Source organism: Atractosteus spatula, chromosome 4, assembly GCF_055471065.1.
Source record: "Atractosteus spatula isolate fAtrSpa1 chromosome 4, fAtrSpa1.hap1, whole genome shotgun sequence".
NCBI classification, from domain to species: Eukaryota; Metazoa; Chordata; class Actinopteri; order Semionotiformes; family Lepisosteidae; genus Atractosteus; species Atractosteus spatula.
This window is the reverse complement of record NC_142709.1, coordinates 13,400,857-13,415,479: the sequence shown is the minus strand read 5'-3', so window position 1 is coordinate 13,415,479 and position 14,623 is coordinate 13,400,857.

Genomic DNA, 14,623 nt, shown 5'->3' with positions numbered 1-14,623 from the left:
ATTGATTGTCTTGAATTTGTTATTTGAACAACCAGCTTTACTTATGTAATGGCCAAAATGCCCTTTTGTGAATGATCATTGGCAAATTCACAATGTAATGAGTAGGATACTACGTGTACATACTGTAGCAATGACATTTCATGTGTTGACCGTCATTTCAGATAAATAACATTTTTTTTATACCAGGGCAGTTTGAAATCAGTCCCAGGGTGCCAGTGTGTCAGCAGGTTTTCATTCCAACTAATTTCTTAATGATCTAAAGCTGCTTGTTACTGGCTTAAATAAACCAATTCATCAAATTCTCCCAGCTTTTCAGTTGTGCCTTGGGTTTTCTTGGTCTCTTTAAAGCAGAAACAAATATCCCCAAGGACCATATTTAGACAACCTTGTTTCATAATAATCAATACAACAAATGACATTTCTACCATGGTAAATCTAGCAGGCTGTGCTTTAAAATAATTATGAGTTAAAAGAAAAAGTTAATGTGAAAAACATCAATACTGCACAATAGATTGTTTGTATGACATGTCTTCTGGAAAAAAGCTGTATCAGCTGAGCCAATCTGTATAATTTCTTCACACATTTAAATATGTACGTATTAGTTTATGTAGGACACTGTGAGCTACAGTACAGCTCATGTATTTGTTACCTGGAAAATGACTAACTTGCATTTCACAACCGACAACATACCTGTTTGCTATATTAATTATCCTTCAGCTTCCACGGTATTGAAGAAATGTAGAGCAACCTGATATTAAACTTGGGATTTAAAGGAAAGTTGAAGAAAAATGGAAACGTTGTGTTTCACAAATGTTGTGTGCTCTTCAAAATTACCATATCAGTATTTCTGTCAAATTGTAAAAATTACAAAATGAGCTGACAAATGAAAAGGGATAGCAAACTAAATACTTTGGGGTTAACTCACCAGGCCAAGTTAAATGTCATGGCTGAACAAAGCACTGACACTATCCCAAAAAGGATCCCCAAAATACTGATGCAGATTTTGTAGAGTGTGGATGATGCAGTCTTCAGCTTTGTTTTATCAGCTAGATTCAGTTCAATGTTCAGAATCAAAGTTTCAGAGTAACACTGGTGGAGAATAAAGTGAAAGACAAGCACTATGATGCAGGCAATTTGAACGCAAGTTGGAAAACGGGCTGCAATTCAGCCACCAAATCCTACATATCTTGACATTGGAACTCTGTGGTGGGCAGATGATCACACTGCAGCGACCCAGAAGAGTAGAGATCAACTGTGCCAAATCAGAAGCAGGACAATTACTGGTAGTGACATTTTAGGTTTGCTAGAATTGAACAGATGTGGACAGATTCCTCAAAGAAAACATCAAAAGAAAGAAAAATATCAGCTATGTTGGCAGGTGAAAGCTTAGGGATGGGAAATTGTTGAGGGCCCACACTGCACCAGTTAGACACCAGTGGAGGGGGGGACAATGAAGTGGGGGAGTAAAGGATAGAAAACCTGTCACTATAGCACCATGTAGGGCCATGACTAGGGACACAACAGATGCCAAGGGCTGTAAAAACAAAGAGGGCTGGACCCATTGCAGATCCTCAGGTAGGAGTGGGGTTCAGTGACTGAGATGAGTCCTACAAGGACAGTGAAAAGGAAGATAGGGGAGAAACATATTAATTAATATTGCCTAGAGCAATAGGATCAGTGGGTTGGACATTTGACCAGAAAAAGAGAGAAAAATAGGGAGAGGGCAGAGTGAGCAGGATTAGAAGAGAGAAGAGGGAGGATGGAGACAAAATGGCTATGGTTGATCAGAGTTCAACGAAGGGCTGATGGCACAGGGAGAACTGAAAGAAAAAAAGAAGACAGCATGGCAAGTGCAGTGCCGAGTGCTTTCCATGGGGATTTTGAGGTAAAAGAGGTGATTGAGAACAAAAAGCAAATAAAAAGTGAAAAGAGAATTAGTCCTGGCTTGTAGGAGGCAAACACGAAAAAGGTAAGGTCTTTGTGAGAGCTGTTGGTCTCTGGTGAGGATGAAACTCCACATGTTAGAAAAGATGCATACAATCAGAAGTACAAGATTTTAATTTGAACTTCTGTTAAATAACACCATAAAGATTTTATCAATGGCCTAGCAGTGAAATTTAATCCCTCAGAGAACATGAAGTAAAATTCATTCTGAAAATGTTACAATGTTTGAAAAGCTGCATATACTGTACAAAGGCAGTAAATAGCTCTATGTGCCTCACTTAAAGAACCATGGCCAGCTCTTAACTGGAGATATATATAGTAATATTGTACATAAACAAAATATTTTCACTATGTGTTGAACTAAGTTACTTGACTTTTTCTTTACAGTACATTCTTCTCTCGTCCTTGAAACATATTATTCCTTTTATTGCATTCATAGTGAAAAAGACTTATTTTGAAATTGTCTGACCATAAAATGCGGTTGAAGTTTCAAAGGCTTGTATTTTTGCAGAACCCCAAGGACATTCATTTTGAAATTAATGTATTTTTTGTAAAATTTCAGAAAAATAAACTATACATATTTTGGATATTATATACTTTTTCTGGCATTATTTTGATTAACGTGATTGACTGTTTCATAAGCGGTACTCAACACAGTTAAATATCTGCCTGGCAAAAACCAAGACAGAAAAACACAGAAAGGAACCAATATTCCTCTCTAAATAAGAGAATGACACTTTCATGTCACTGCTTTATTGGAGTCTGAATTCAGCCGGATTCTTCACAGCCAGCAATAATAGGCCATAATAACAGCCCATCAATAATAGGCCACAATTTAGGAGACCACGAGACACGACTCCACACCAAACCTCCAAACCTGCTGAAACAAGGTAAGTACTTTCATTAGCATCAACATTCATTAGCAGTCATGCCTGCAATTATTGCAATTAATTGTTTGCATCACTGGTCAACCTAGTAAATTGAAGAATCTGACCAAGGCAGAAAACCCAGTCTTTTGGTTTAATGGAGCTCACAATTGTTTAGGAATGGTGCTTTGTATACTAAGGAAGAGGAAAGAGCAAAGCCACACTCTTAAGAAAGGCACTGGACCATATAAGCAATTAACCCAAATTGATGTCCAATTTCAAAGAAGATGGTAACCTCAACTGAATATTTGAAAACCTTTTAAAAATATTCTACCTGTGTACCAGTGCACCAGCCGAATTGAAACATATCAGATTTCATCAACAGGAAAGCCTTTGCAAGTTTACATCTGGGAAATTGCTAAAGTAATTTTGGGCTGCAATGGGTCACAAGAGCTTTGCCTAACTGCCAGTCTCTATTTTATTCTCAGAACTCAAAATACCTGCCTCTGTCTTGGGAACTATGCCATTTGAATTGAAGGTTTGCAGTTTTCATGAATAAGCAATGCTGTTTCGGATTTGTGTGTCACAAGTTGACACACTGTAATTTTCCTACACAATTATTTGGCAATATGCAGCCCCTTATGCAAAAAGTTCCTGTCCAAGAATAATAAACTCTAAACATGATACTGTATTGATCATTGCAGTAAAAATGACTTAGCATGTGGTTTACTACAGTTCCTGATTAAAATAAGACAGTTGCCTGATCATCTTTTTTTCTGACTGTTCATACTTGGGTATCACTGAAAAATTGAAAAAAGGTCTGATAAACACTCAAACCTGCCTTAGATTTCCCATTTCAACATTTTATCAATACTTTTTATGCCCACAACAGCTTCTACATGTAAAGATCATTCTAGAAAGGGACTAATCAACCTGCTGTCTTATTTATTTTTCTTTATTCACATCTATGAATAAAACTGTCTTTAGGTAAGTCTACACTCCATGCCACAGTAATATATAGTATTGTAGCATAACTTTCCAATTTATTTTTCCTTTAAGAGGTACCAGAGGCTGAATTAACCAAGGAGAGTCTGCTGCTTTACATACAGTACCTAAAAGGCATGAGTTGTACAGTGTGAGTATTTCATTGGAGTGTGCAGCTGTCACAATAAGTACAATGTTACTGGTCAAATTATTAAATATGTCAGTCTCCACCTGCTCCTTAGAGGAGTGCTGAAATGTACTTAATGTGTGATGCTGGCTGATTGATTATATACTGCTTCAGGCATGCTTTCTATTTAATGTCATCACAGAATTACTGTGAGAGAGAATGCCAGCATTCCTTTTGTCATATTTCAAATCGGCCACAATCAGGTGCGTAGTCAGAGTTAGTCATACTTCCATTTTATGTTCTTCTTGGGTCTTAGTAATGGGAGACAAGGTGACACAGTGGCTGGCACTGTTGTCTTGTAGTGTTGGGGCCCTGAATTTCATTCCGGATGTGGGGTGCCGTCTTCATTGAGTTAAAGGGTTTTAAAAGTGTCCCTGTTGTGTGCGTGTCTGTGTCTGAATGTGTCCTGCAATGGACTGGCATCCCATCCAGGGTATATCACCCATTGCTTGCTGGATAGGCTCCAGTTCCCCTGTGACCCTGCTATTGGATGAAGCAGCTAGAAAATGGATTGGTGGGTCTTATTAAATTAACTTAGTTTACTTTTTTTTAAATTAAAGAATGCTTAGTTGCCAACTGCCTTTTCTCACAACTTTAATTAACCCTCTTCAACCCTAATTTGTCAACAGATATAAAATAATGTTATTGCGTGTTTGGTTGAAAACATGGAGTTTCTAGTAGAAAACATCAACCAAAACACAAACGAATAATGCAGTTTTGGACAGTATCTGTTACACAGGAAAAAGTAAAGGTTTATTCCATGCTGAAAAGAGAAGAAAAGAAACATTGTTTTGGCTGTGGAGCCTTCTTCAGGTGGAGCCTTCTTTGGCTCCACAGCCAAATCGTTGTGTTTCTTTTCTTCTCTTTTCAGCTTGGAATAAACCTTTACTTGTTCCTTTGAAGCCTGTGCATGCTGATAATTGTATCTGTTGTTCTTTAAACTTTATTCAGTCATACGGTGGAGTGATTTAAATATACAAATTATTTCAAAGTAGTGAACAGAACACACACCCAAGGTTAATGGGGTGAGAACCAGAAGAATTACATTTAAAATAGTTAATAAAAATGTAAGCAGCACAGTCCTTGATTCATTTACTTTTCGATTATTAAAGCAACTTGCCTTTATTAGGGTACAGAAACTTGTGCCAAGATAGTCTTTTATCAGAGGGTGACAATTAATTATACATGTACTGATGTGAATTTTCCTGTGAATGTTCCATTTTAATGTGTTGAGCACAAGTACAATTTAATTAGTTGTCTACAGGTGATAAAAGACCTTCATTACCTTCATTACAAATTGTTGAAGTAGTAAACTAATACAGTATTTAACTCAATTATTTAATAAACACATGCACACCAGACTGCCACTAATTTGATTCAAAAAGCTTATGATACAACATAAGTTCTAAAGAAGTGACAGCATATGACTTTTCATCTCAAGATCTGACGTATCATTGCTAAAACTGCTTACAAGAAGTTTATTTTTAATGGAATAAAGAATCAAGAAAATCTATATAAAGAAAGAATACATACAATGTCACCACACTTCTCTTCACAGTGTGGATGAGCTGAATGCCTGTTTACCTTTTTTTCTTGAATTGACTTATTTGATATCCCATCTCACTCAGCTAGACACTTTTTTCTGACATAGCAGGTTTTGTGCCTTGTCAAAGTTTTTTGTTGCAGATCTACGTTCACTTTCAAAACTATTTGTCACAGATGGTGATCTGTCATGAAATCTGGAAAATAAATTACAGCTAGGTTTTGATAAGCAATTTGCAGTACGTTGATTTTGCTTTTGTCAGCAGGAACACGCAATGATGTGCTGAGGTAAAACTAGATGGCAAACTATCTAGAAAGTTATATATAACTAAAGGAAATGAATATGATTAAATACAAAAAATGTTATTTTGATCCTCTGGTTGGTTGACTGACTGACTGATTGATTGATTGATTGATTGACTGATCGACCGGTTGATTGATCAATCAAGTGATTGATTGGTCCACAGAATTAAAATAATTTGTACATAATGTTGCCAAAACAGTAAACACGTAACCCAAATTATTCAGTTTTAACACACAATTAGGAAAGTGAAAGTATAGAATTACCACATGCTGTACAATACTTTGAAGTAAATAGTTTACAGTTTCCACAGATAAATCTGGTTCACCTGTCAGTTAAGTTTGGAAATATTAATATAAACAGCTCTATACCAGAAATATTGTTTCTTTACAATACTTGAAGTATTATTTACAGACCAAATAACCAAAAAAAGTTAAACTCATTTTCACAAAGTTTGGTCTTGTAGCACAGGGGCATTTTACAATGTTGGTAACGGAGATTCTTAATATAACATAGGAATGTAAGAATAAAGACCAGTATCACTCCTTTTCATCCCCTGTCTGGAATTATATGTACTGTATTTCTATCTGACGTGCAATGATATACTGTAGGTATCAGTTGCCTCCACTGTAAGTAAAAAAAACACAATTGTTCTCAAGCTACTTGTTAGACAATGCTTCGATGTAGATTGTAAAGTTCAATTGTCACTTATGAAATTATTCCAGAACATGCATCCTTCATAGGAAAATGAAAAGCTTATTGTTAATTGACACAAAGGATCTGACATTAAAGCTGCCATGTAAAGAATCATTTGATGTGTGAAGCCATGACATTGCTGTACATTTCAAATGTGCTCATCTCTTGCTGCTTGAAGTTATTTCAATGGCATCATGTTCCATTTGTAAAGACAAAAAAGCTTAAGACATTTCTCTTTAGTTTAGCTTGAAATGAAAACTGAGATACTGTACAAGTGGTACAAGGCATAAGGGATTATAAAGAAGTCTAAAATATCTCAAAGTTATTGGAGTCCTTTCAGCTGACTGTGTGATTTTCACAATGAGAAGGAAAAGTCTGTAGTTTTGATTCACAGCTGCTTCCCTGTATTTTCCAGTTTCTCCATGATGAATCACTGGACTTGAATAATAACTTGCATTTCAAACTTTCCTCTTGCTCACATGAAGAAGAAACCCTAGAAACTAATAAATAATTGTTTGACTCATAGATTAGTCCATTACTCCAAAGGATAGAGCCAATTGATTTGAGTGTCCTTAAAGAGATTTGCATCCTTGTCATCCTTGATCTTCTACAGACTTTAATGAGATCTGCCTATATGTAAGCAAAGTTATAGATTTTATTACCATGTTATTTTAGTCCTTAGCAGGTGACACGGACTTATCCAAATTAACATGATATTGCCATTGAGACAGTAATTACCATATCACACAATGATGACTAATATTATTACATTTTTCTGTAGACTTCGTGATTTACATTGCATTGACATTTTTTTCCACACTAATGATCATTTTACTACAGAAATAATTTAAACATGATATGTGGTGAAAAGGGACACCAGGGTGACACCATAGTTAGCTCTGGGGTTCTGGATTCAATTTGTACAGTTTGATCCCCATATCAATATCTCTGTGTTTGTGTGGGTTTCCTACCACAGTCCAAAAACATGCTGGTAGGTTAACTGGCTTCTGGGAAAACTGCCCCTGGGGTGAGTGCATGCATGTTTGTGTCTGTGTGTGCACTGCAATGGACTGGTGCACCCTCTAGAGTGTACCCTGCCTTGCACCTGTTGTTTCCTGGCATAGACGCCAACAACCCTGTGCTTCTGTATTGGATAATGCAGTTACAACATGCATCAGTGGAATCTGTTATTACAGCCATCAGATTGTCTAGTTGTTGTCATTTTTTGAAAAATATATACTATTCTGTTGGAGTACTGTAAGATAAAGTAAGAGTGTGCAGTACTTTGTCTTAACTGAAGTCTCCACAACTTCCCTACCCTCATACTGAGCTCTGTGTAACAATGAGCAAGATAACAATGGCAAATAACATCTTCACCATAGAGTTCTGAGGAAAGTGCTAATTATGAAACTTATTATTATATACTATAATAATTAAGCTAATTGTTCATAATACTAATTATTCATAATGCTAATTATATCAGTGCAAAAGCTGTTTTCTACATTTGTGCAAAACCTCTTCTCAGTTTAGTTTAAATCTGAGCACCAGAGAATGTGGATTCTTCACTGTTTTTTATCAACCAGCCATGGGTATGACATATCAGGAAGGTATTGTACAGTATATCAATTTCCATAAAGGTCTGTGAGAAATTGTGTAAATAAAAAGTGTTAAAGATTATTAGCAGTATTACAGTATGTTAACTGGATTTATTTCTGATCTTTGAGTATTAAAGTTTCTGAAGCATACAGTCATAAATACCCTTGAAATTGCACTGACAAGAAAGCCATCAAGACATTAAGAGACTGGTTAAAACATCCTTCAGATACAACACTAGAGACGCAAGCAATAGTGAAAGAAAATGCCACTGGACTTTAATTGGCTTCAGGCAGTCTCTGTCCTTATTCATCCTTTACAATGAGCTCATGACTGTTAAAAAAACACAAGTAGAGAAAAATATGTTGGGATTAAGGTTACCTGCAGGCAATTGACTGAGATTCTTTTGTGATGGAAAGAAATAAACTGTTGTCAATCCGCCAAATTCATTTGTGAGCAATATTCCGTTTGTCAATGCCTTCTGTCTCTTCAGAACTGAGACAGTTCATGTTGGTTTATCTCTTGTGTCATTTTAAAACAAATACAGTATATTTCCTTTACAAGCTGATACCCATCACCTTTCAGTCTATACAGCAGTATTTTTAAATGACAGCGATGAATAATTATTAGCACAATTGGAAATGTACAACACAGGGTTTCCACCTGTACCTACTGTAGATTAGATTAGTAAATGAAAAATGGCATGGAGGTCAACAGTATGTCAAGTGCACTGTTTTTCCTCCAAGCAGGAAAAGCTGTACTATTTGCACTGGATTGTAAGTCACACATATTGTATGTTCTGAAGATGCAGAGCTATTCTGGCGCTTGTCTTGATTTATTGCATTAACCTTCTATTTAAGTTTCCATTCATTCTTTCTTTTCACTGCCTTACTATTGGTTTGTCATTATTATTTTAGATTAATGCAGTGATGTGCGTCCTCCTGTAGGTCACTGCAGGCTTTGTAACACGTCAAAAGATGAATGGACTAATGTGTGGGCAGCTCTAAAAAATCAGATTCCCTTTTTTACGTAACTGCTTTATTAAACCACAAATGAGTGATGAAATCGTACTTGATATGCATTTATAAAGCGTCATTTGAAACCCTTCAGCTATTGTTTTTTTGAGACACACCAATATCTCTGTGAGTATCTCTAGGCAGAAAGTTAAGGTAATTTTAGAAAACAAAGTAAAGTGATCATTATCAACAGTTTAGCAGGAACCATCTGCACTTCCTTGTTGTTTCTGTGAGGACAGAGATACATAGAGCTGTTAGATAAAGATACTACTGTCAATTCCAAATTAGATGTGTAATTAATAAAACTGATAATTCTATATTAAAAAAATACCATACTAACCAGCACTAGCAAAAAAATATTCTATAATAACCTAATTTTACAGAATACAGTACACCATCTGGATTCTCTGGATTCTCCTCTGGAACTTTGTACTGTGTTTCTTGGCTTTGAACTTTGTCCCTATTTATGGCTCTGAATTGTGTTTGCCTGTGCTCAGCATCACTGTCAGAAGCTGCAGTTGTCTGTCTCCATTACAGGCTGCCTACATACACTGCTGCTTGCCTGTTTGCCAGTGTTGCTTTGCTTGTACTACCTGCAACAGTGGCATAATACAGTGAAGCACCCTGGTTGGGACACCAGTCCATTGCAGGGCACACTCAGACACAGATACACACACTCACACCAGGCCCAATTTTCCCAGAAGCCATTTAAATAACCAGTATGTCTTTGGACTGTGGGGGGAAACTGGAGCACCTGGAGGAAACCCAAACAAAGCTGGGAAGGACATACAAATACCCCAAGTCCAGAATTGGACCCAGGGCCCCAGCGCTGCAAGTTCACAGTGCTAACCACTGCACCACTGTGCTGCCCAATTCTAAATTCAAATTTAAAAAACGAAAGCACGTTTTGTAGTTCACTCACATCTTTTTCATATATCTTGCATACTACCTCAGAGATGTTCTATAAAATAACAATGAAAAGATGGGCTTCAATGTTTTGAAACTTGCTAAGCTTTGTTTTGCAGGGGAGACTTACCTACCATTGATCAATCTAAAGTGATTGAACCATGAGATGTGAAGGGGGATGAAACAGTATCTCATCTTCTTTCCTCAAATTTCTGTATTCTTGTTTTTAATCAATAGCTCATATCCTTTTCACCTTGTTTGTTTTATACTTCTTCTGTTCTGTAATCTCCTGTTTTATCCCACAGGATATCTGTTCTGATAACTGACAAAGAAATACACTCAATTCAAAGGCTAATGCATTTCCCACTTTCAATCTGAAACTGAAGTTTTTGTTTTCTTTTGAAATCCTTCAATAAGCTTATTCCAGTGCTTTCGGTTCCCTGGGTTTCAGCACCATGGACAGAGATCACTGGCACTTACTGTAAGACACATTCAGAGACTGCCAGCCATTTCACTGAGCTTTCTCAAAATAGGATGACACCTTAGTGTCTTTCTTCAAAGCTGGTTCAATTTGCTTTGCTACATTCTGATAGCCAAGTGTTGGAGTCAGCTTCCTCCTCAGGAACAATTTATCATTCTTCGTTGAATGCTTAACAAACTATTTAAAAATATGGTATGTTTAATCAGTCATGCTTTAGAGCAGGAGAGGCAAATCATTTTATTAACCCTTTACAACCTGGATATATGAACAGAACATACAGTACTGTACATATCATGTAAATAACATGGTAGTATCTGACCTCTATTAAATGTCCATTTATGAACAAAATCAGATATCTCCCCTAATTAAAGGCTCAATTAAATAATATATTCACTTATTATTCATTTATGTTATTTACATCCCTTAAACTGAAGTCAGTACAGTGCCCATATACCCCAAATATTTGATCTTTGATAAATGTGGTTTAGTTACAGTATATGTTAAAAGGACCAGAACCATGCACTGTAGAAGAGTCACCTGGTTCTGTTGGCAGGTGTGCGATGGACAAGAAGCTGGAAAGGAGGAGGACGAGAGACTGACCAAACAAGGGGAGAATAGATGAGGTCAGGGAGGAGGTGTGATGTGACTATAGAGCTCACCCATGGCAGGGAGGAGTAGAGAACAAGTACAAGGACAGCAGTAAACAAGCAATGGAAAAAAGGAAATGTTTCAAGTACAGCAGGTGTTTAAAACAGGATCATTCTTTCAGTATTGGGCAAATTGTTCTTGCTTCTGAATAATATGAGTTATAAGAAAATGACATGATTATAAATAAAAACTCTAAGCTAAGATAATACTGACATAGATAAAGATGAAACTAAGTATTCAAAGAAATCACTAAAATAACTTGCACAATCTTGAAAGAGTAAACTCTCTTAGCTGTTTGTCTGTCACTTCATAAAAGTCTTCATTTCTATAACTGACTTCTTTTTCTCCACTAATCGATATTTTAAACGCTAGGCAATTTGCAAAAAGCGGTTATGAACTGTCAGCTGGCACCAGGGGAAAGGTATTATACAAAAAGTAACTTACTGTAGATCATAACCTGTACCCATACGGAAACAAGACAGAAATAATAACTGTGTGTATGTGTGTATGGTTGAGGAAGGGATGAACTTAGATCTAGCTATTTATTAAATTGCTTTATTTAATTTACACTTCATACAACATATTCTTCAAAGATAAGCAATTATGAATACTAAAGAATTTAAAATGAAAAGTATGATATGAAATTCAAAGGGTTTTCCATCACCAAAAAATGAGGTTCTAAGATCCCTAATGGCCAACTTTTCTAAAAACCCTTCCTGACATATTTCTTAAAGTCATCCATGATGACCTATAGAAAATAGTTTTCTAAGCATTCACCACATACTGTAAAACATTGTCACAACTGGCAGAAATGTATATGCCCTAGAATAAATGCACAAGTTACTTACTGTGCCTGAAGTTTCCATTGTACAGTAGGTTCACACTCTCCATGTTAAATCTAAGGCTGTTTTCATCATGGATGGTGTGAATGGCTTTGGGTTGGTGATGGGATTAATGATAATGCTAAAAAATCCGAAACTGTCAGGGAAGGAGGGTCAATAATAACAAACATCAAAAAGAAAAAAATGTATATTTCTGATGGAATATTTTTTTTTATTAAGTAGTTTGTTTATCAAACCATTATTTTTTTAATCCCATGAAAGCCACCATATGCTACTTTCATATTTTCTATGCAACACTCCCACCTTCTGGAAAAGAAAGGGATTTGACAAGAGCATCGGATTGGCCTGTTTCATAATAAATGTTTTGTGTACTATACAGTATACTGTAGGACTTTCATCTGCACAGCACCTGACATACCGGGGGGACCTACTTCATCCATCCCAAAAGCAAAGCACCCATCTGGGTGACAGGTTGCAGCTATTTCACACTAGCAGTTCCGTTACACAACTAATTGGGTACAGAAATGGGAAATTGCTTCACTGAATGAATAAAGGGGAAAAAATGAGCTAGGTCAGATTGCTAAAAACTAAAGTTTAATTTAATCAGGACATTAGGGTTAATATTTCCCTTACAAACAGTGCCATGAAATCTTTAATGACCAAGTTTTCACAAAGTATGTTTATAATCTATTCTGAAGGGAGGCAGCACTATAGTAGTGTCCCCTACCTGCCACTTACATGAACATTTACAATAGATTATCCAGCAGCCATATCACTCTGCAACTCACAACTGGTAACCCACTGAAGCTCAGCAGGTGTGAGCCTGCTCGGTACCTGGATGGGAGACCTCCTGGGAAAAACTAAGGTTGCTGCTGGAAGAGGTGTTACTGGGGCAAGCACGGGGCCCTCACCCTGCGGTCTGTGTGGGTCCTAATACCCCAGTATAGTGACGGGGACACTATACTGTAAACACGCGCCGTCCTTCGGATGAGACGTAAAACCGAGGTCCTGACTCTCTGTAGTTATTAAAAATCCCAGGGTGTTTTTCGAAAAAGAGTTGGGGTGTAACCCCGGTGTCCTGGCCAAAAAATTCCCATTGGCCTTTACCAATCATGGCCTAATAATCCCCCTCTATGAAGTGGCTTCATCACACTGCTCTCCTCCCCACTGATAGCTGATGTGTGGTGAGTGTACTGGCGCACTATGGCTGCCGTCGCATCACCCAGGTGGGGGCTGCACATTGGTGGTGGTGGAGGGGAGTCCCCATTACCTGTAAAGAGCTTTGAGTGGAGTGCCCAGAAAAAGAGCTATATAAGTGTAAGCAATTATTATTATTATTATTATTATTATTAATTTTTTTGGTAATTTTCCCTCAGAGTGAAAAGCTTCACTTAGTGGTTAATCAACATAATTTGCAGCAGCAACCTGATATTGCATGAAGGTCTATCACCCCAGGACCACAGTACTAACCAGACTTGGCATTTCCTTACTGTAGCTTCTAAAATCATATAAGAGCACACCAGAGATGACAATGTTACTGTTGTATGAATGGAGCTGCTGTCTTTCATCTTTGGTCAATTTGGATTTATTCACTTTTACACTAAAAAAAATGAGAATAATTTGCAAACAACATAGTTTTGACATTTAATTTCATTTCTGTTGTTTGTGCTAATTAACAATTAAATGTTAATGTGCTCATTAAATGTACAATATTGTCAGAATTGGTTTATCTGTAAAAAGGGAAGGATTGCATTATGAACTTTGTGGTTGCATTCTAGCCACCCTGTTTTAGTAGACCAACGAGTTGTATGCTTTGGAATATATATCACTGACATCACATTTTAAAATGACAAGAAATTTGTCAATAAATTAAATGCAAATAAAAGTATTTTACGTCTACATATCTATTTGTTCTAGAACCAGACACTAAAAGACAAATACCGTGAATCATTCGCCGAACTGCTGTTCAGACTGTGCAACAAAAAATGAAGTAATTGATTTTTAAACGCCTTTGTATTTCATCACAATCTAAATAGCAGTTGTGAAAAGGCATTTACGTGTTGAAACAAGGGGCCCAAAAAGAAAGTTTAGGGCGGGGGAACTGTTAGGCAATGGGTATGTACTCTTGGTGTCCTTAAGTGTTGGACTTCTGCGACTATCATTCTGCCCGTTTTAATATTTGGCTAACAAAGAAAATCCAAATTAAAATTTGCCCTTGCGAGGACTATAATATCTCACAGTGATGTTTAATCCCAAAGGGGGATACATTTATTGTTATCTTCATCACTGCAGAATCAGGCTTCCTGCTACTGTGCTCTCAACAAATTAATTAAAATCCTCCTGTGTCACAACTCTACAGTAGATGCCATGCCCCGTCTACAGTACAGTACGTGCCTCATAAAGATGTAATAAAAATAATGAAAAATAGTGATAACGTTTAGTACACGGTTTTGTGCCATGGTTTAAAAGAAGATGTTGTGAACTGTACAAAAAGCTCGCGCTGCCTTGGTTAATTAATAAATTGATTCAAATTATTTTGATTGACAACATACTACAAGTCCCACAAATCGCTGGTTTCACAAAAGACCATTTCCGGGTTCCCTACAAACGTCTCTGA